The 24,140-nt window shown below is 36.4% G+C and overlaps 1 pseudogene; it reads left to right on the forward strand.

The window, feature by feature from the left end:
- Positions 1–22,899: 22,899 nt before the first annotated feature.
- Positions 22,900–23,313, forward strand: LOC101039182 (large ribosomal subunit protein eL28 pseudogene; annotated as a pseudogene).
- Positions 23,314–24,140: the final 827 nt, after the last annotated feature.

Consider the following 24,140-nt stretch of genomic DNA (forward strand, 5'->3'; position numbering starts at 1 on the left):
TTTTCCACTGCACAGAACTAGAAATATCCATGGAGTACAGAGATTGGAACTCTAGACAATGAAGGAGGAAATATTGAGAAGAGTTGATTTTTAGATGGAAGAATAAGAAAAAAATAAAATGCAAAATAACATTAGAGAATCCTAAATCAGAGGAAGGTAAACAAAGATTATAAAATGCAAAGAGTATTAGCATCTAGGCTAATTTTTATAATTCTCTTGCTGGGTAAAGTAAGTCAAAGCTTTCTGAATCTCAAATTTTAAAGTTCTGTAAAAGGCTTTGAAACGAATTATAAAACTTTAGCAGTTGTAATGTCAGTGATACAGGAGAAATCAAAGAATGCAACAATCCCAAAATCCTCAGGAAGTCCTTTAACAGATTTAATATCAAGAAGAAAAAGCATGTACATTTCAGTGCTTGTGTCAACCAGGGATGATTTTTCACCCCAAGGGATGTTTGGCAAAGTCTTGAGACTTTTTGTTGTTGTTGTTATCACAACTAAGAGATGCTACTGACATCTACTGAGTAAAACCAGATATGCTGCAAAGCACAGAACAGCCTACCTCCCCCAAATAATTACCGAGCACAAATGTTAACAGAGCAAGTCTGAGAAATGATGATCTATAATGATACAGTAGTATTTACAGAAGCCAATGATGGCAAGACAAGAATATGCCAAAAATTACAGAGCATTCTGCTGATAAGACAAAAGAATGGTTTGTAAAGACAAGCTTAAAAGAATGAAATAATATCTAAATTCATTATTGGTCCCCGGTTTTTCTTTAAATAGCACTTCAGAAGTTTTGCTAGAATTCTTAAGAAATCATCATCTCTAAGAAAATGAGAAAAATAATTTAAATTTATATGGGAGATGTATGTGCATTTTATGCAGAGGAAGTAAAAAATTATGCTTTATTCTATTAGGAATAAAAAGACTTGTAATAAATTTAGCCTGGGTTCATTTCTTTATGCTTAATAAAGCCACACACAGCATCTGAAGAGAAAGTAGATAGAAAACGTACCCATTAAAATATTTACCCTCCCAAGTAACCTAAAGTGGTAAGAAATATAGGCTTAATTATCTTCTCAGATTTTCAGCTACCACCTGAATTTGTAGTCCTACTATACTTAAATAATAGAGAACAAGTTTAATACTAAATTTAAGTCTACTACTTTAAAAATACTTTCCTTGAGCTGCAAACTATAATCATATATTCTATATCACTATGAGTTTTAGTACATTAATACGATATAAATTATGCTTTAAAGATATATTCATGATTTATAATAATTGCAACTCTCAGAAACTAATAGCCAGAAGCACTTGACTTTTACCATCAAATATTCTCACTCAAATCCAGTTAAAATACTGTCTGAATCAGCGTAAGAGCTTCTATAGCGGGATTTTAGAAACAATCATCATTTTTTAAAGAACTCTGCTGTTATGTTAATACTTAATAGCTCGATGTGCTATTCTTCCCAGGTAACATATTTTTATTTTGATAAAAGTCTATTAAGAATATGCTTTAATAGAATTTTACTGGTGACATTTTCAAGGGCACAAAGGTAGAAACCATCTGTGTATATGAGTGGGTGGGAGGGAAGATGTGGCTGAAGGGTAGGTAAATGTTTAGAATTTCTGACCATATTCGTTTGCTGAGGACTCTACTACAAAGTATCAAAAATGGTGTGGCTTAAAACAGCAGAAATGTATTGTTTCATAGTTATGAAGGCTAACAGCCTAAAATCAAGGTGTCAACAGGGTTGGTTCCTTCTGTCCCATGCCTCTATCCTAGCTTCTAGTGGTTTCTGGCAATCCCTGCCGTTACTATATGTGACAACATGTGACTGCAATATCTGCCTCTGTCTTGATACAGCTCTCTGTGTTGCTAGCTCTTCTTTGTTTATTGACCTCCCTGTTTCTTCTGTTAAAAGAACACAAGACATGAACTTAGGGCCCACCTAAATTCTGGGATGATTTCATTTCTAGAACTTTAATTAATTCCATCCACAAATACCCTATTTCCAAATCCAATCACATTCTGAGGTTCTAGGTGGACATTAGTTTGGAAGGGAGACATTATTTCATCTCACTACAGTCACCATGTCTTACTTGTGATCAACTATTTTGTTTAAATAAAGGTGTGACTCTGTCTGTGTATCCCTCTCTCATTTTTCTTATGGCACCAAGCCTGAAATTCAATGTGGATTACCCTTCTCAAGGACCCATGATGTCATCTATAAAATGGCATAAGCACCAACAGACGTCAATGAAAGAACTCAAAGTGATTGGAAATAAAGTGGTCAATATACCAGTTTGGGGCTTGTAAAAAAACAGGTTGGGTATATTAGATAAGTGATTTAACTTCTCAATGTCTGTGTTATGAGGAAGATTAAATGATATGATGCAGTTGGAGTTTAATCCTAGCTCTTCCACTGCATAGCTGTTTGACCTTAGACAAATTACTTGGTTTCCTTTATCTCATATTCTTTATGGGTAAAATCATAATAATATAGATTTTAATAATAAGATTAAAATCCTGCATATGAATATGCCTACCACTGTGGATCTATCTGATGGTTAGCCAGATAACAAATTCTATTTTGCCAGCATAATGCAGTTTATTTATTATGTGAATTTGAATTACTTTAGGCAGAGCAGGCATTCTCTTCAATTTGCCATAGGCTCCACTCTCCAGTTGTCTGAAACTGGGTTTATCTGTACTGAGAGGCCTTTGAGTTTGTCTACAATGTAAACATATAGCAAAAATTCGGTAAAGAAGTAACATCAGAGGCTACCTGTCCCAATACTAACTGTCCTGTTCAGAAAGAGGGAATTCACCACCTATAGTAAAGCTCACTCCATTTTTTTAAGATAAACCCATTTTCTGGTAAATTCTTCCTTCTGTTCCTTAACTTTTATTCATTGACCTTAGTTTCTACCCCTGAGACAATATTAATGAAATCAATTTTCATTAATATTGCCTTTTATTTACATAAACAAATCTGTTGTGACTCTTTAATACATGAGATGTACATGACAGCATTAAAAAGCATGATTGTAAATTACAATTAGTATACATCATGAAGTCATTCATCTCAATGTTGTCAATTGCCCAAGGAGTTTGCCATTCCATGAAATAATTATATTCCAAGCTAATAAGTAATCAGCCATCCTTTACATTTTTGACTTTGTAGAATACAATGGAAAACTCCAGTTAGTCACTCCCAATGTTTATAGGAAAAAAAGGAAAGAAATATACCTATGTATGAACATTTTCAAACAAGAGCCTTTCTTTATTCAGTTTTTTGGGGGACAAAGACCATAGAATCGGAAAAATTGACAATTTTCTTTCATATAGCAATAACTTTTAAACTACTCAACTTTCAGACTTAACAATAAGATGTAGTAAGCCTTTTCCTCAAATCCTAAGCTACCTCTCCAGTTTCAGGATTTTTAAAGTTTGGGTTACAGTGAAAATGTTAACGTGAAGCTACTGATCAATGGTCAGATGTCAGCAGTCTGGAGAATTTGACAGAAACTCTGGATCAGCCCTGGTAATCCTGGTATTCCTGATATTTAGAATGCATAAGAAATACCAATCACCTTGAACAGTACTTCTCATGCTAATATTGTAATTACCAAGTCATCAGATGTCATTATAGCCTTCTGAATGGCTCTAGGAATTCTATGGGGTCTAGAATGCTGAGATACTTATCTTGCTGATGGCAAAATATACTGTCACGAAGCCGTTCATTAACCCTATAGAAACTAATTCCCTTGAGAGATATGGCAATCCAAAGTGCCCTATGCAGTAACTCTTGGTGATGGCAAAGACAAGAACGCCATAGCTAGTAATTTTCAAAGTATTCCTTGTTTACATTTCTATCCATTTCCCTCACTCTGACCATATGCTAACCTCCATCAAGTAATCCTTTGATTAATAAAATAGTTGCATTTAAAATTTTCTATTACAAAAGTCTACGAAGTCACTTGAATGATCCTAATTTATCAATTACAAATTTAGAAAAAAGACTATGATATGCCAAAGAGGTTTTGAAATTAACATTTTCAAAGACCTACATAAAAAACTAAATGTGCATTGTAGACAAATACAGCAAAGCAATAAAAGAAAAAGATAAAAATCACTAGTAACTGATCCTGACCATCAGAAATAACAGGTGGTAAAATCTGGATTTTTCCATAGACTTTTTCAGACATCTGAAGACTTACAATAATGGAAAGTAATATGATTATCAACTATATGCCATGGCTACAGTTTCCATTTAGGTGAAGACCTTATCTACTACCATTTTATCCAGCTGTACATTCTATGATATCAGCCTACAGAACTTCTCCTATATTGGTGAAAAATGATCTACTCTCAAAACTTTCTGTTGCTGTTACCATGCAATTCCTGCTATGTGAATATTTACAATAATTAGCCTAAATTATAATCCTCACATTTTATTGTATGCAATAACTAAAGTCATATTACTCAGGCTATAAATTAAGAAGTCTAGTTCAGTGAAAAGGAATTTGCTACAACCTAATGTTTGATACTTAATACATTATTTAGTTTTTCATAAGAGACTTTTATTTGGCAAATACAGACAAGTTAGGCAAATAGAATAAACATATTTCAGGGATTTTAAAACATTAATAAACACAAAGTCATAGTAATATTTCTTAAGGAAACCAAAAGATGCATTTAATTAAAATTATTTCCCATTTTCAATATGCGATGAGCTGTAAAAGTACCAAAGGTCAAAGTAAAACATTAAAACAAATTGACTTTTTAAGCCATGGTAATGGTACTTAGGTATTAGAGGCATTTTTTAAAATGTATCTTACAGTTCAAAAATTGTAGACCACAATACAAAGAGAAGATGAATTAAGCCTAACAATGGCATTAAATAGTATTTAATAAATATCAACATTGGAAATGTGACAGTAGGATGATCAAGAGAGTGAGCCCCATGATCAAGGTAGCAGGCTCGGATGGGACAACACAGGTTAACAGTGCAAGTTGAGGGATCTCCTGTAATGAGCATGGCCTATGAACTTGAAGTGCAGTTACATTTTACTCATTTTCTACATTCCTGTTTCCTTCAGGCAGCCTTTTAAGTAAGTCTTATGGGAATACAGACAGAGGCTACTAAACCTGAATGTAGCAAATAATACAAGAGATAACAAGGCCAGGCATGGTGGCTCACACCTATACTCCCAACACTTTGGGAGGCCGAAGCAGGAGGATCACCTGAGGTCAGGAGTTCCAGACCAGCCTGGCCAACCTGGTGAAATCCCCTCTCTACTAAAAATATGAAATTTAGCTGGGCATGGTGGCGCATATCTGTAATCCCAGCTACATGGGAGGTAGGGTCAAGAGAATTGCTTGAACCCAAGGGGTGGAGGTTGCAGTGAGCTGAGACTGCACCACTGCACTCCAGCCTAGGCAATACAGTGAGACTGTCTCAAAAAAAAAAAAAAAAAAAAAAAAAGAGAGCGAGAGAGAGAGAGAGAAAGAATGGCAGCTAAATAGAGGACACCTCTCATTACCAGGATAAATGATGGAGAAGTCCAGAGTAGCAACGCTGAGCTAGAAGTAAAAAGTGACGACCAGGAAAATGAAAAGAAAAAAAAGGGGGAATCACAGTAAAGCAGGATTATACTAGCAGTAGGCTAGAGAAGTATGCACCACAAGTCTGAGCTAATATACAGAGCTGTACAAAGTAGCCAGACTTTTTGGTATCAAGGAAAATGTAAAGACTATGTGTTTCTGTATTAGCATTATACTGCTGTGTACAAATAACCATCAACTTAATAGTTTAAAACAAGATCCATTTGTCATACTACAGTTATGTAGGTCAGCTGAGAACTCAGCAGTGGGTTTCATTATACCAAAATGAAGGTGTCAGCTGGACTGAGCTCTTGTGTGGAAGCATTGGGGAAGAGTCACTTCCAAGTGTATTCAGAGTATTGGCAGAATCCACTTCATTTTGGCTTTAGGTGAGTCGACCCTATTTCCTTGCTGAATGTCAACTGGGAGCTTCCTTCTGTTATTACATGCCACCAGCATTCCTTCTCGGATATTTTAGAAGATGAGTTTAAATGATACAACAAATCCTACCTATGCCTGGAATCTCTCACAGCTGGAACATCATCTTCTGCTGTTGTTTAGCAAAAACTATTGCTTTCCAAGGGTTCATGGAATTAATTAAGTCTATTTGAATAATCCAGGTTAATCTCCCCATCTTCAAATCAGTTGATTGGTAACTTTAATTACATTAGCAAAATATGCTTTTCAAATGTAATGCAACATATTCACATGCTTAATATCCTATCATATTTACAGTCTTGGGAATTAGGGTGATGAATGTTGGGAGCTCATTTTTAAACTTCTGCCTTTCACAGCCTCCACAGTAACAGGGACTAGATTTGCCCTGCTGCCTAAATTAGCCAAATTGATGGACAAAATATGAAATGATTTTCAAGGCACTGGACATCTGAAAACAAAGAACAATAATCTCTGAGAGAGAAAATAAAGTGAGTCCTACAACTTTCCCAATGTATACAGCCTTGAAAGAATTTCCAGGCCACTGCTCAGAGAGGCCCCACTCTTACGTCACTCTTCAAGATAAGAAGATGATGCTAAGCTTCCAAGGGGTCCAGAAAAGTAGAACTTGAATGTCACAGTACCAAGGAAGAAAAAGCTGCACAAATTGCAAACTCCAAAGATATGCAGATGGTTCTCAAATATTCAGCAGAGTGCTGATCATCACATGAACATGAGGAAACTACCTGAGGCCAAGGAAAAAGAACAATACAAAGGCAAAAGGTGTTAAGTCATCACATAGGACCAGGAATGATGCAGACTCTCACCAGCCTGACTTAAAAGCATCATAATTATGGGAAACCAGATAGAGTGATCAGAAATATCTAGACTGACTAGCAGAGAGTAATTAGAGTAATTAGTCTTAGATTAACATTGCCTCACTCTCAACAATGTCTTTAAAGAAAGGCACAAAAGGATCACCCCATTTGCCAATAATTTAATTACATCCCAGAAAGTAAACTTAATAACATTTACAGAAATAAGAAATTATCCAGCCCCTAGTGAGATAAAATTCATAATGTCTGCCATTTTATTAAAAATTACCAGATATACAAAAACTAAACCAAAATTGACATGGATGTTAGAATACAAGCAAGAATATTTGAATAAAAATTATAAGTTAACAGCAGAAAACATGTTACAGAAGAAAATACTGAAATTGACACATATCATTATAATCTAACTGAAATGAAACATAAGGAAAGAAAAGAATAATAATGTAAGAATTGATGTGAAAATACTCAATAAAATACTGGCAAACCGAATCCAACAGCATGTCAAAAAGCTTATCCATCACGATGAAGTCAGCTTCATCCCTGGAAAGCAAGGCCAGTTCAATATCTGCAAATCTATAAACGTATTCCATCACATAAATAGAACCAAAGGAAAAACCATGATTATCTCAATAGATGCAGAGGAGGCCTTCAACAAAATTTAACAGCCCTTTATGCTAAAAACTCTTAATAAACTGGGTATTGATAGACTGTATCTCAAAATAATAAGAGATATTTATGACAAACCCACAGCCAATATCATACTGAATGGGCAAAAACTGGAAACATTCCCTTTGAAAACTGGCACTAGACAAGGATGCCCTCTCTCACCACTCCTATTCAACACAGTATTGGAAGTTCTGGCCAGGGCAATCAGGTAAGACAAAGAAATATAGGTATTCAATTAAAAAAAGAGGAAGTCAAAATGTCTTTATTTGCAGATGACATGATTGTAGATTTAGAAGACCCCATCATCTCAGCCCAAAAATCTCCTTATGCAACTTCAGCAAAGTCTCAAAATACAAAATCGATGTGCAAAAATCACAAGCATTCCTATACACTAGTAATTGACAGAGTCAAATCATGAGTGAACTCCCATTCACAATTGCTACAAAGAGAATAAAATTCCTAGGAATACAACTAAAAGGGATGTGAAGGACCTCTTCAAGGAGAACTACAAACCACTACTCAAGGAAATAAGAGATGACACAAACAGATGGAAAAACATTCCATACTCATGGTTAGGAAGAATCAATATCATGAAAATGGCCACACTGCCCAAAGTAATTTATAGATTAAATGCTATCCCCATCAATCTACCGATGACTTTCTTCACATAATTGGAAAAAACCACCTTAAACTTCATATGGAACCAATAAAGAGCCTGCATAGCCAAGACAATCCCAAGCAAAAAAAATAAAAGCAGGAGGCATCATGCTACCTGACTCCAAGCTATACTACAAGGCTACAGTAATCAAAACAGCATGGTACTGGTACCAAAACAAAGATATAGAACAATGGAACAAAACAGAGACCTCAGAAACAATGCCACACATCTACAACCATCTGATCTTTGACAAACCTGACAAAAACAAGCAAGGGGGAAAGGATTCCCTATTTAATAAATGTTGTTGGGAAAACTGGCTAGCCATGTGCAGAAAGCTGAAACTGGTTCCCTTCCTTACACCTTATACAAAAAATAACTCCAGACAGATTAGAGGTTTAAACATAAGACCTAACACCACAAAAACCCTAGAAGAACACCTAGGCAATACCATTCAGGACACAGGCATGGGCAATGCCTTCATGACTACAACACCAAAAGCAATGGCAACAAAAGCCAAAATAGACAAATGGGATCTAACGAAACTCCAGAGCTTCTGAATAGCAAAAGAAATTATCATTAGAGTGAATTAGCAACCAACAGAATGTAAAAAAATGTTTGCAATCTACAGATCTGACAAAGGGCTAATATTCAGAATCTACAAAGAAACAAAAAAAATCAAAAGGTGGGCAAAGGATATAAACAGACACTTCTCAAAAAAAGACATTCATGCAGCCAATGAACATATTTTTAAAAAGCTCATCATCACTGGTCATTAGAGAAATGCAAATCAAAACCACATTGAGATACGATTTCATGCCAACTAGAAAGGTGATCATTAAAAAATCAGGAGACAACAGATGCTGGAGAAGACGTGGAGAAATAGAAACACTTTTACACTGTTGGTGGGAGTATGAGTTAGTTCAACCTTTGTAAAAGACGGTGTGGCAATTCCTCAAGGATCTAGAAATAGAAATGCCATTTGACCCAGCAATCCCATTACTGGGTATATACCTAAAAGACTATAAATCAATCTATTATAAAGACACATAGACACAAAACGTTCATTGCGGCACTGTTCACAATAGCAAAGACTTGGAACCAACCCAAATGCCCATCAATGATAGACTGGATAAAGAAAATGTGGCACATATACACCATGGAATACTATGCAGCCATAAAGAAGGATGAGTTCATGTCCTTTGCAGGGACTTGGATAAAGCTAGAAACCATCATTCTCAGCAAACTGACACAAGAACAGGAAACCAAGCACCACATGTTCTCAGTCATAAGTGGGTGTTGAACAATGAGAGCATATGGACACAGAGAGGCAAACATCACACACCACGGCCTATCAGGGTATGGAGGACTAGAGGAGGGATAGTAGGAGTCGGGGGGTTGGGGAGGGATAGCATTAGGAGAAATACCTAATGTAGATGATGGTGTGATGCATGCAGCAAACCACCATGGCACATATATACCTATGTAACAAACCTGCACATTCTACACATGTACCCCAGAACCTAATTAAAAAAAAAAAAAAAAAAAAAAAAAGAACAGAGCATCAGTGAGTCATAGAATAACTTTAAGCATAAAAGTAACTGGAGTCCCCAAAATGGGGAGAAAAAAATATATTTGAACCAATAATAAACAAAAATATTCTAAAATTTAATGAAAAAATATAAACTGGGCTGGTGGCTCATGCCTGTTATCCCAGCACTTTGGAAGGCCAAGGTGGCTGGATTACTTGGGCGCAGGAATTCAACACAAGCCTCAGCAACATGGAGAAACCCCGTCTCTACAAAAATACAAGAAATTAGGCAGGTGTGGTGCCACATGCCTATAGTCCCAGCTACCCAGGAGGCTGAGGTGGGAGGAACACCTGAGCTTGGAGAGGTCAAGGCCACAGTGAGCCACGATTGTGCCACTGTACTCCAGCTTGGGTGACAGAGTGAGACCCCATCTCAAAACAAAACCAAAAAAACAAATAAATATATATATATATATATATATATATGTGTATATATATATATACACACACATACACACACACACACACACACACACACACACACACATATAATCCCTCAGCTCCAAGAAGCTCAACGAGCACCAAGCCCAAAAAATATTTTTAAAACTACATTAGGGAACACAATAACGAATATTTTAAAAATCATGATAGAGATAAAATCATAATAGCAATTAGAGAAAAAAGACATTTTATATATAAAGAAACAAGTAAGAATAACAGCAGACTGCTCATCAGAAACAATCAACATAAGCAAGAAAACAGTGAAGTAAAAACTTTAAATACTGAAGTAAGGAAAAACTAAAACTCTTTACTTAGAATTCTATACCCAGCAAAAATACGTTTCAGAAATAACATTAAAGATGTTCTCAGACATACAGTAGTTGAAATAATTAATCATCAGTAAATTTGAACTAGAAGAAATGTTGAAAAAAATTATTCAGCTAGAAACATTGGTAAGTGCTATCAGATAAAAATATAGATCTATAGAATTTAAAACACCATACATTTTAACTATCTACAAAAATAAAATTTTTATTATTACTGAAATCTACATAAAAGATAATTGATTGCTTAAACAAAAATAAATAATCAATGTAATGTGGGATTCATAGCATACTTAGAAGTATGACAATATTACAAAGGTACAGAGTAAGAAAATGAAAATTCCCTATTATAAATTTCCTGGGTTTCTATACAACATGTGAAATAATACACTATCACTTGAGGGTAGAATGTGATAAATCAAAAACATATGCCATAAATCCTAAAACAATCTTTAAAATAACAGCAGAAATAAAACCATGAAAATGTGAAAAGACAACCTACACAACTAAAGAAAATATTTGACTATTACGGATCTAATAAGAGACTTGTGTTAGAATATATAAAGAATTTTTATATTGCAACAATAAAAAGACTAAAACCAAATGTAAAAGTATGCAAACAATTCGAATAGCCATCTATTTAAAACTGATATACAAATGGCCAATATACATATCCAAAGATGCTAGACACCATTAACCACTAGGAAAATGCAAATCAAAACTACAGTGAGATAACACTTTACACCTACTTATAACAGACAATAAATAACAAATGTTGGTGAATTGGAACTATTATACATCACTTGTGGAAAAGTAAAATGGTGTGGCCACTAGAGAAAACTGTGTTTCCCAAAAAGTGAAACAGAGTTAAAATATAACCCAGCAATTTCACTCATAGGTAAATACTCAAAAGAAATAAAAACACATGATATAAATGTCCATAAGCAGCATTACTCATAATAGTAAAAAATGAAAACAACCCAAATACTCATCGAATGATGAACAGTTAAATAAAACATAGCAGATCCATACAATGAAATATTTTTCAACCACATGAATGAATAAAGCACTCATGTATGCTACAACATGAAAACAGTATTCTAAGTGAAATGAGCCAGTCACAAAACATCACATATTTCATTATTCTATCTATATGAAATAACCAGAACAGGCAAGTCTCCAAGACAGAAAGTAGATTAGCGATTGCTTAAGGCATCAAAATCACGAAGGTAATTCAGTAGAGAAAGGTTCCATCTTTTTTACAAATAATGCTAAAACACCTATGCCAATGAAATAAACTTTAAATCATACTTTATACCATATATTAAATCTGTGCCGAATGGAAAATAAGCCTAAATGCAATACCTGAAACCACAAAACTTCTAAAAGGAAAACAAGAAAATATTTGTAACTTTGAGGGAAGCAAAGTTTTTTTTTAATAGAATATATTTTATAATTTTGAAAATTTTAAGAATTTAAAAAATAAATTAGACATCATTTTATTTAATTGTTCTTCTTTTCAAACATTAAAAAATAAGGCAAGTGACAAACTCAGAGAAAACAGTAAAAAAACATATCAGATAAAGGACTTGTAGCCAGAGTATATCACTTACAATTCAGTAAGAAGAAAAACAAACAAACAAATTACAATATATTTGAACAGATAGTCACAAAAACACGTAACTGTCCGAAAAACACAGAAAAAGTTACTCAACCCTGTTAGTCACTGGGAAAACATGAATTAAAATTATAATGCAAGGTATCTATATACACATTAGAATAGCCCAAATTTTAAGGGTCATAATGCCAAGTGTAGACAAGAATGTGTAACAACTGGGATTTTCATCTACTGTAACTGGAAATGTAAAATAACACAACTTTGAAAAATGGCTTTCCAACATCTTATTATACAACCTAGTCCTTCCAGTCCTAGATATTTGTCTACAATAGACTAAAAGCATTTGTATATGTATTTTTAATATCCCTAAATTGGAAATAACACAAATATCCAGCAACTAGTAAACAGAAAAACTGTGGTATACACACACAATGGAATACTGCTCAGCAAAAAAAGTAGTGAACTAATGTTATATGCTATGATGTGGATGAATTTCAAAACAATGGTACTAAGTGATAGTAGCCAGACAAGAAAGTGTATTTTTCCATTTACATAAAGTTACAAAAAATAGAAATCTATAATGACAGAAAAGAGATGAGTGATTACCTTTGACAGCAGAGATGAGGAGGGGTGTTTGGAAGAATTACCAAAAAAATGAGGAAATTTTTGAGAATGATAGAAATTTTCATTATCTTGATTGTGGTGATAGCTTCACTGGTCCATACATATGTCAAAATATATCAAATTTTACACTGAAAACATGTGTAGTTTATTTTATGGACAAGTATAACTTAATAAACTGCTTTTAAAAAAATTAAAACAAAAGCAAAGAGAAATAAGCTTATATGGAAAGAGAATCAGAATAATTTTCACTTTTTTTGCTCAGATGTCAAGTGCATTTTTATACTTAATTTTAAAAATTACTCTATTTAAAGATCTGCTTCTTCCAATTAGGGCTTCATATGTTCAACTATATTAATAAAAGATGTACTTTTTAAAAATATCAACATCCATTTACACAACCTTACGATTATTTTATTCTTGGCTTCTTATTATTAGCATGTATTTCAAACACTTCATTGTTTCTAGTTACAATTCCAACTTATGTTCTGCATTTTTAAGATTTATTGAGTATTTTGTTTTGAGGTAATCTGAAGCATAAGCATCTAACATTTTGTAATACTTATTAAACTTTAAATAATTTAATTCACGTGTTTAAAATTGGCATGCAGTATGAAACTAGATCCTCATCCTTCACCTTATAAAAAAATCAACTAAATGGATCAAAGATTTACATCTAAGACCTGAAACCATAAAAACTTTAGAAGATAACATTGAAAAAACCCTCTAGACACTGGCTTAGGCAAATACTTCACGACCAAGAACCCAAAAGCAAAAACAACAAAACCAAAGATAAATAGATGAGACTTAATTAAACTAAAAAGCTTCTGCCCAGCAAAAACATAATAAGCAGAGTAAACAGATAACACACAGAGTGGGAGAAAAGCTTAGCAATCTATACATCCAACAAAGGACTAATAACCAGAATCAACAGAGAACTCAAACAAATCAGCAAGAAAAAAAAATACCATCAAAAAAGTGGAATTTTCACTGGGGCTAAGGACATGAATAGAAAATTTTCAAAAGACAATATATAAATGGCCAACAAACATATGAAAAAACACTCAACATTGCTATCAGGGAAATGCACATCAAAACCACCATACAATATTACCTCACTTCTGCAAAAATAACTATAATTAAAAAAATCAAGAAATAATAGATGCTAACATAGATGTGGTAAAAAGGAACTACTTTTACACTGCTGGCGGGAATGTAAACTAATACAATCACTATGAAAAACAGTATGAAGTTTCCTTAAAGAACTAAAAGTTGTGGGACGATCCAAGATGGCCAGATAGTAACAGCTCTGGATTGCCGTTCACAGTGAAAAGGTAGAGGGTGAGTGATCACCGCATTTCCAAACGAATTTTCACTGCCCGCGGACCAGGAGATTCCCAGGCAAAAAAGCACCATGAGTCTCCAGTGCAGCTGTTTCAGCCAGCGCAGCGAATCTCCATACAAAAACAGGCACTGTTTCAACTGGGGACTAGAATGCCTGGGATACAGAGCTGCCCATTCAACTGAAAAAAGGGGGGCTGAAACAGGGAGCCAGGTGATCTGGTTCAGCCAGTCCCACCCCCACAAAGACCAGCAATCTGAAATGCTCTGAATTCAGAGTTTCACAGAAAACACAGCTGGACCCCATACGGTCCAGCTCTGTGGAAGGAAGGGCATCCAAGATTACCAAGGCAGTCCACCACTATACCAAGGCAGTCTGCCATTACTGAGGCAGTCCACCATTACCAAGACAGTCCACCATTACCAAGGCAGTCTGCCATTACCGAGGCAGTTCACCATTACAGAGGCAGTCCGCCATTACTGAGGCAGTTCGCATTACAGAGACAGTCTGCCATTACTGAGGCACATTGCCATTACCCAGGCAGTTCTAACAATACCCTTATAAACAAAACGGCAAAAATGTTCACACAGCAGTTGGGCAGAGCCCACAGCAGCTAAGCAACACCTCTGCTGGCAGACTGTGACTAGGCTACCTCCTCACTTGGCAGAGCATCTCTGAAAAAAGTCAGGAGCATGACAGAAACTTATAAATAAAGCCCCACCTTCCAGAGACAGAGTACCTGGGAAAAAAAGGCGATTATGAGTTCCACTGCAGCAGACTTAAACGTACCGGCCCAGCAACTCTAAATGGAACAATGCAGCTAACAGCTCAGCACTTGAGCTCCTATAAGGGACAGACTGGCTCCTCAAGCAGCTCCCTGACCCCATATATCCAAAGAGACACCTCATAAAGGAGAGCTCAGGCTGACATCTGGCAAGTATCCTTCTAGGACAAAGATAACAGAAGAAGAAATTGGGAGCAACCCTTACTGTTCTACAGCCACTGCAGGTGATTCCAAGGCAAGCAGGGTCTGGAGTACACCTCCAGCAGTAATACAGCAGAGGGGCCTGACGGTTAGAAGAAAAACTAAAAAACAGAAAGAAATAACTTCATTATCAACAAAAAGGATATCCACTCAGAGACCCCATCTGAAAGTCACCAACTACAAAGACCACAAAGATTTGTAGATAAATCCACAAAGATGGGAAGAAACCAGCACAAAAAAGATGAAAACACCCAAAACCAGAACACGTCTCCTCTTCCAAGGGATCGCAACTCCTCACCAGCAAGGGAACAGAGCTGGATGGAGAATGAGTCTGATGAATTGACAGAAACAGGCTTCAGGAGGTGGGTAATAACAATCTTATCTGAGCTAAAAGAACATGTTCTAACCCAATGCAAAAAAACTAAGAACCTTGAAAAGAGGTTTGATGAAATGCTAATGAAAATAAACAGCTTTGAGAGGAATATAAATGACCTGTTGGAGCTGAAAAACACAACACAAGAACTTCTCAAAGCATACAAAGTTTCAATACCCAAATCGACCAAATAGAAGAAAGGATATCAGAAATTGAAGATCAACTCAATGAAATAAAATGACAACACAAGATTAGAGAAAAAAGAGTAAAATGAAATGAACAAAGCATCCAAGAACTATGGGATTATGTGAAAAGACATAATCTATGTTTGATAAGTGTACCTGAATGTGATGGAGAGAATGAATCCAATCTGGAAAACACTCTTCAGGATATTATCTAGGAGAACTTCCCCAACCTATCAAGGCAGGCCAATATTCAAGTCCAGGAAATACAGAGAACACCACAAAGATATTCCTCAAGAAGAGCAACCCCAAGGCATATAATTGTCAGATTTACCAGGGTTGAAATGAAGGAAAAAACACTAAGGGCAGCCAGAGAGAAAGGTCAGGTTACCCACAAAGGGAAGCCCACCAGACTCACAGCAGATCTCTCAGCAAAAATCCTACAAGCCAGAAGAGAGTGGGGTCCAACATTCAACATCCTTAAACAAAAGAACTTTGAACCTAGAATTTCATATTCAGCCAAATGAAGCTTCATAAGCAAAGGAGAAATAAATCCTTTACAAACAAGCAATTGCTCAGAGATTTCATCACCACCTGACATGCTTTACAAGTGCTCCTGAAAGAAGCACTAAACATAGAAAGGAACAACCAGTACCAGCCACTCCAAAAATGTAACAAACGGTAAAGAACATCGACACAATGAAGAAACTGCATCAACTAACAGGCAAAACAACTAGCTAGCATCAAAATGTCAGGATCTATTTCACACATATCAATATTAACCTTAAATGTAAATGGGCTAAATACCTCAATCAAAATACAAAGACTGGCAAATTGGATAAAAAGCCAAAACCCATTGGTGTGCTGTATCCAGGAAACCCATCTCACATGCAAGGATATACATGGGCTCAAAGTAAAGACATGGAGGAAGATTTACTAAGCAAATGGAGAGCAAAAAAGGCAGGAGTTGCAATCCTAGTCTCTGACAAAATAGGCTTTAAACAACACAGATCAAAAGAGACAAAAAAGGGCATTACACAATGGTAAAAGGATCAATGCAACAAGAAGAGCTAATGATCCTAAATATATACACACCCAATACAGGAGCACCCAGATACATAAGGCAAGTTCTTAATGACCTAAAAAGAAACTTAGACTCTCACACAATAATAGTGGGAGACTTTAACACTTCACTGTCAATATTAGATCGATGAGACAGAAAATTAACAAAGATATCGAGGACTTGAACTCAGACCTAGACCAAGCAAACCTAATAGACATTTATAGAACTCTCCACCCCAAATCCACAGAACATACATTCTTCTCAGCACCACATCATACCTACTCTAAAATTGACCACATAATTGGAAGTAAATCACTCCTCAGCAAATGTAAAAGAACGGAAATCATAGCAAACAGTCTCTCAGACCACAGTGCAATCAAATTTGAACTCAGCATTCAGAAACTAACTCAGAACCACAAAACTTCATGGAATCTGAACAACTGGCTCTTTAATGTTGTCTGGATAAATAACGAAATAAGAAATAGAGATGTTCTTAAAAACCAATGAGAACGAAGACACAACATACCAGAATCTCTGGGACACATTTAAAACAGAGTCTAGAGGAAAATTTATAGCAATAAATGCCCACATGAGAAGCAAGGAAAGATCGAAAATCTACACCCTATAGTCAAAATTGAAAGAGCTAGAGGAGTAAGATCAAAAACACTCAAAAGCAGCAGAAGACAAGAAATAAATAAGATCAAAGCAGAACTGAAGGAGAGACACAAAAAATCCTTCAAAAAAATCAATAAATCCAGGAGCTGGTTTTTTGAAACAATTAACAAAATAGACAGACCATTAGACAGATTAATAAAAAAGAAAAGAGAGAAGAATCAAATAGATGCAATAAAAATTGAAAAGGGGATATCACCACAGATTCCACAGAAATACAAATCATCATCAGAGATTACTACAAAGAACTCTAGGCACATAAACCAGTAAGCCTGGAAGAAATGGATAAATTCCTGGACACTTATACCCTCCCAAGCCTAAACCAGGAAGAAGCTAAAACCCTGAATAACAAGGGCTGAAGTTGAGGCAGCAATTAATAGCCTATCAAACAAAAAAAAGTCCAGGTCCAGATGGGTTCACAGCTGAATTCCACCAGCCATACAAAGAGGACCTGGTACCACTCTTTCTGAAACTATTCCAAACAAACCAAAAAGAGGGAATCCTTCCCAAATCATATTATGAGACCAGCATCATCCTGATACCAAAACCTGGCAGAGACTCAACAAGAAAAGAAAACTTTAGGCCAATATCCATGATGAACATAGTGCAAAAATCTTCAATAGAATACTGGCAAACCAATTGCAACAATACATCAAGAAGCTCATCCATCACAATCAAGTAGGTTTCATACCAGGGATGCAAAACATATGAAGTCTATAAATGTAATCCACCACATAAACAGAACCAAAGACAAAATCCACATTATTCTCTCAATAGATGCAGAGGAGTTCTTCGACAAAATTCAACAGCTTTTTATGCTAAAAACTCTCAATAAACTAGGTATCGATTGAACGAATCTCAAAATAATAAAAGCTATTTACGACAAACCTACAGCCAATATCATACTAAATGGGCAAAAACTAGAAGCATCCTCTTTGAAATCTGGCACTAGACAAGGATGCCCTCTCTCACCACTCCTGTTCAATATAGTACCAGAAGTTCTGGCCAGAGCAATCAGGCAAGAAAGAGAAATAAAGTGTATTCACTTAAGAAAGGAGGAAGTCACACTGTCTCTATTTGCAGACCATATGACTGTATATTTAGAAGACCCCATCGTCTCAGCACAAATTCTCCTGAAGCTGAGAAGTAACTTCAGCAAAGTCTCAGGATACAAACCAACGTGCAAAAATCACAAGCATTCCTATACATCAATAACAGACCTAAAGAGAGCCAAAGCAAGAATGAACAGCCATTCACAATTGCTTCAAAGAGAATAAAATACCTAGGAATACAACTAACAAAGGATGTAAAGGAACTCTTCAAGGAGAACTAAAACCACTGCTCAAAGAAGAGAGGACATAAACAAACGGAAAAACATTCCATGCTCATGGTTAGGAAGAATCAATATCATGAAAATAGCCATACTGACCAAAGTAATTTATAGATTCAACACTATCCCCATCAAGTTACCAATGACCTTCTTCACAGAACTGGAAAAAAACACCTTAAAGTTCATATGGAACCAAAAGAGATCCCGCACAGCCAAGTCAATTCTAAACAAAAAGAATAAAGCAGGAGGCATCACACTACCTGACTTCAAACTATACTACAAGCCTACGGTAATCAAAACAGCATAGTACTGGTACCAAAACAGAGATATAGACAGATGGAACAGAACAGAGGCCTGGGAGGCAAAGCCACACATCTACAACCATCTGATCTTTGACAAGCTTGACAAAAACAAGCAATGGTGAAAGGATTCCCTGTTTAATAAATGGTGTTGGGAAAACTGGCTAGCCATGTGCAGAAAGCAGAAACTGGACCCCTTCCTGACACCTTACACGAAAATTAACTCCAGATGGTTTAAAGACTTAAACATAAGACCTAACACCATAAAAAACCTAGAAGAAAACCTAGGAAAAACCATTCAGGATATAGGCATAGGCAAGGACTTCATGACTAAAACACCAAAAGCAATGGTAACAAAAGCCAAAGTAGACAAATGGGATCCAACGAAACTCCAGAGCTTCCACACAATAAAAGAAACTATCAATAGAGAGAACCAGCAATCAACACAATGGAAAAAAATGTTTTTAATCTACACTGATTAAGCACTAATGACAAAGCACTAATATCCAGACAAAGCACTAATATCCAGAATTTACAAAGAACTTAACAAATTTACTAGAAAAGCAAACAAACAACCCCATTCAGAAGTGGGCAAGGGATAGGAACAGACACTTCTCAAAAAAAAGACAAGCAGCCAACAAACATATGAAAAAATGCTCATCATCATTGGTCATTAGAGAAATGCAAATCAAAACCACATTGAGATACCAAATCACACCAGTTAGAATGGTGATCATTAAAAAATCTGGACACAACAGATGCTGGAGAGGATGTGGAGAAATAGGAACACTTTTACACTGTTGGAGGGAGTGTAAATTAGTTCAACCATTGTGGAAGACAATGTGGCAATTCCTCAAGGACCTAGAAATAGAAATTCCATTTGACCCAGCAATTCCATTACTGGGTATATATCCAAAGGATTATAAATTGCTCTATTATAAAGGCACATGCACACAAATGTTCACTGTGGCACTGCTGACAATAGCAAAGACTTGGAACCAACCCAAATGCCCACTGATGATAGACTGGACAGGGAAAATGTGGCACATATACACCATGGAATACTATGCAGCCATAAAAAATGAGTTCGTATCCTTTGTAGGGACACGGATGAACCTGGAAACCATCATATTCAGCAAACTGACACAAGAACAGAAAATCAAACACTGCATGTTCTCACTCACAGGTGGGTGTTGAACAATGAGAACACATGGACACAGGGAGGGGAGCATCACTGAGGTCTGTTGGGGGCTAGGGGAGGGAGCATCACACACTGAGGTCTGTTGGGGGCACTAGGGGAGGGACAGTGAGGGTAGGGAGTTGGGAAGGAATAACATGGGGAGTAATGCCAGATATAGGTGATTGGGATGGAGGCAGGAAACCACATCGCCATGTTTGTACCTATGTAATAATTCTGCATGCTCTTCACATGTACCCCAGAACCTAAAGTGCAATTAAATGTGTATATATATATATAAAGAACCAAAAGTAGATCTACCATTTGATCCAGATATCTCACTCCTGGGTATCTATCTAGAGAAAAAGAAGTCATATGAAAAAGATACTTGCACACACATGTTTATAGCAGCACAATTGGCAATTGCAAAAATAGGGAACCAGCCCTAATATCCATCAATCAACGAGTAAATAAAGAAAATGTGGTCTATACACTACATTATATATATATAATTCCATTGTCTGTCTCTCTCTCTCTCTCTCTCTCTCCATACATATATACTACTTAGCCATAAAAAAGAACAAAGTGATAGCATTTGCAGCAACCTGGATAGAACTGGAGACCATAATTCTAAGTTAAGTAACTCAGGAATGGAAAACCAAACATTGCATGTTATCACTCATAAGTGGTAGCTAAGCTACGAAGACAAAAAGACATATGAATGATACAATGAACTTTGGGGACTCAGGGGGAAGGGTGGGAGGGGTGAGGGCTCAAAGACTACACATTGGGTATAGTGTACACTGCTCGAGTGATGGGTGCACCAAAATCTCAGAAATCACCACTAAAGAACTTATTCATGTAACCAACCACCTCCTGTTCCCCAAAAGCCTATACAAATAAAAACAAAATAAAAAGCTCGGTGGCTAGGCTCAACAGCAGAACTGGAAAAAAAAAATGTGGCATTCAATATAAACTGAATATGGACAAACAAAACTTTCTCTCACTATATTCCTCTATTTTATATGGGCAGATAAATTATTATGTAGTGTATAGGCAAGATTCCCAAAGGTTAAAAAATGGTTCTCTTATAAATTGCTGGATATTGAATATGTACTTTTTATATAAAATATTGTTGGCTAGAGGCCATGGGATATATTCAGCCATACAAAATTTACTTTCTGCCCTTAAGGAATTTATAGTCTAATCAACTAAATAAGATTAACAAATTAAAATGTATCAGTGATAGAGAAACAGATAAAAATTAGTAATATAATTAAGTGTAATTAAGAGTAATCTCTTAGTTCTGAGGAACCAACATGGCTTAAGATGATTTCCAGAGCATGATGAGATGAAAGTTTATTACACTTATCATAACTTTCTATTTACTTGTCAGATTCTCCCACTAAAATGTCAATTCCTTGAAAGCAGAGATCATGTTCCCATTTTGTCTTTAGTGCCCAGCTCAATGGCTGCATAGAGCATACACTCACTAAGTAGTTGATGAATAATGTATGAATATTAGAATAAACCTTAAAGACTTGGCATGTAGGATTTGAATATACAACTAAGGCAACTATTTTGTCAGCTAAGCTGTTTTAAGCAAAAGCACATGGTTGGAAAAGCAAGACTGAATCACCAAGAATGAGTAGTCCAATGTACCTGAAGGATATGCATGAAGGACATTCGGATGAAAGAGAATTAAAGTGGGTAGTACAGCCCCAATTGAGATTGAAGGTAATAACACCAATTTTGGGACTAAAAATAATGAATGTCAACTAAAGAAGATCTAAGCCTGGGTATGGACAAAGGGAAAGGAAACAAATTATAACCTAATACTTATTAAAAAGAAAGAACTGTTCTCATTTTGGCAGCATATATACTAAAATTAGAATAAATCAGAATTTAGCATAGCCCTTGCACAAGGAGGAGATACAAAGTCATGGAGTGTCAATTGGGGGAAAAAAAAAAAACATTTAAAAAAGGAAGAACAGCTAGGATGTATTGACTGAGTTGAGAGGGAGTACAAAGAAGTGTGAAAAGTCAATGATGGCTAAGCCTTCAGGTTTAGATAATAGAAAATAAAACAGTGCCTTTTCAACATTCCTATGAGGAGTTAATTTTGGGAGAGAAATCATGAGTTAGATTTTAATTCTAAACCTAGATTTTTAAGCATCAAATAGGAAATTTCAAGAAGAAAGTGTGAGATGCTAAGATAGACCACTGGAAGATCAGAAATAGACATATTTTCTCACAGAACACGTGAGTCAGAGCTTTGTGCTGAATCCAAAAGAGTAAGTCTGAGTTGTAGTGAATATCCACATATTGAAGGACACAGGAAAGAAGAGGAAAAGGCCGAGGAGAGAATAAGGAAGAAACTCACGATGCTCCAGCATGAAGGTGGCTAATATGCCATCTTAAAGGAGAGGCAGATAGCATTGCAAATACTACAAGACAATGAAGAAGACATGAACATCCGTAAATATGAGCACCGTGGCATACGTTGATTACATTTGGGAATGTAATTCAGGCATGAAAACAATAAAAATATACTAATAATCAGAATATAAGACTATAATAACCTAATGTGTAGACTGTATAACTGGATATTGACCTTTCTTATAAAAAGCTCTTTCCACCTCAGGTCGCCGCCGCGAGAGCAGCCGCCGCCATGTCTATGCATCTGCAATGGATGGTCGTGCGGAACTGCTCCAGTCTCCTGATCGAGGGGAACAAGCAGACCCACAGCACAGGGCCCAACAACCTGGAGGCCCGCAACTCCTTCCGCTACGGCGGGCTGATTCACCGCAAGACTGTGGGCGTGGCGCCGGCAGCTGATGGCAGAGGTGTCGTGCTGGTCATGAAGCGGAGATCCGGCCAGCGGAAGCCTGCCACCTCCTGCGTGCAGACCACCATCAGCAAGAATGCTCGCGCCACGCTCAACAGCATCAGACACATGACACGCAAGAACAAGTACCGGCCCGACCTGGGCATGGCAGCTGTCCACAAGGCCAGTGCCATCTTGCGCAGCCAGAAGGCTGTGATGATGAAGAGGAGGCGTACCTGCCCCACCAAGAGCTCCTGAGCCCCCTGCTCCCAAAGCAATAGAGTCAGCTGGACTTCTCAGCAAACAAAAAAAAAAAAAAAAAAAAAAAAAATAGCAAGCAAGAAAAAAAGCATCTTTCAACATCTCTTTAAACCTGCTCTACCCAAAATGGTAGCCACCAGCCACATGTGGCTAATTTTAAATTAAGATTAAACTAAATTAAATTAAATTCACTTCCTCATTCATACCAGGTACATTCCATGAGCTTCATAGCCACACATGGCCAGTGGCTATCGTGTTGAATAACGCAGAGTTAGCATTTCTCTGATCTCAGAAAGTTCTGATAGACAGCATTGCTCTAAATCACAGTCTTTTGAAAGTATGCAAGTTAACTACTAATTTTCCTGAAAATTCTTTCTACTATAACAGAAAAATAGTAGAAATTTATCCTTTCACTTCTCTTGAGCCAGCAACGTGCATACATACACACACACAGACACACACACACACACACAAACCATTTTCCTATGAAACACATAAATGAAAAACAGAACCCAACCTGCACAGAACCATAAGAATTGCTTACCAATCCCTAGAAATACTACATAACTGATAAATGTCTTTTTTTAGTTGTTTTTCTTGACATACCAATATGACAAGCATTTTCACTAAACGCATTTCACAGATGGGTTTCACAGATGGGCAGACTGAGGCCTAATGTGAAGAGCAGTTATGGAAAACAGTTATGAGGAACGTCAGGTGCTCCAGTGTATTTCTCTCCCTGAAGATGCTCTTCTCAATAGCCAGAATTCAGTCGGCTTCCTCACCATCTACTTCCAGAAACGGCATTTCCTTTGATCTTTCTG

The sequence above is a fragment of the Saimiri boliviensis genome, chromosome 20 (genome assembly GCF_048565385.1).
Source record: "Saimiri boliviensis isolate mSaiBol1 chromosome 20, mSaiBol1.pri, whole genome shotgun sequence".
In the NCBI taxonomy this organism is placed as follows: domain Eukaryota; kingdom Metazoa; phylum Chordata; class Mammalia; order Primates; family Cebidae; genus Saimiri; species Saimiri boliviensis.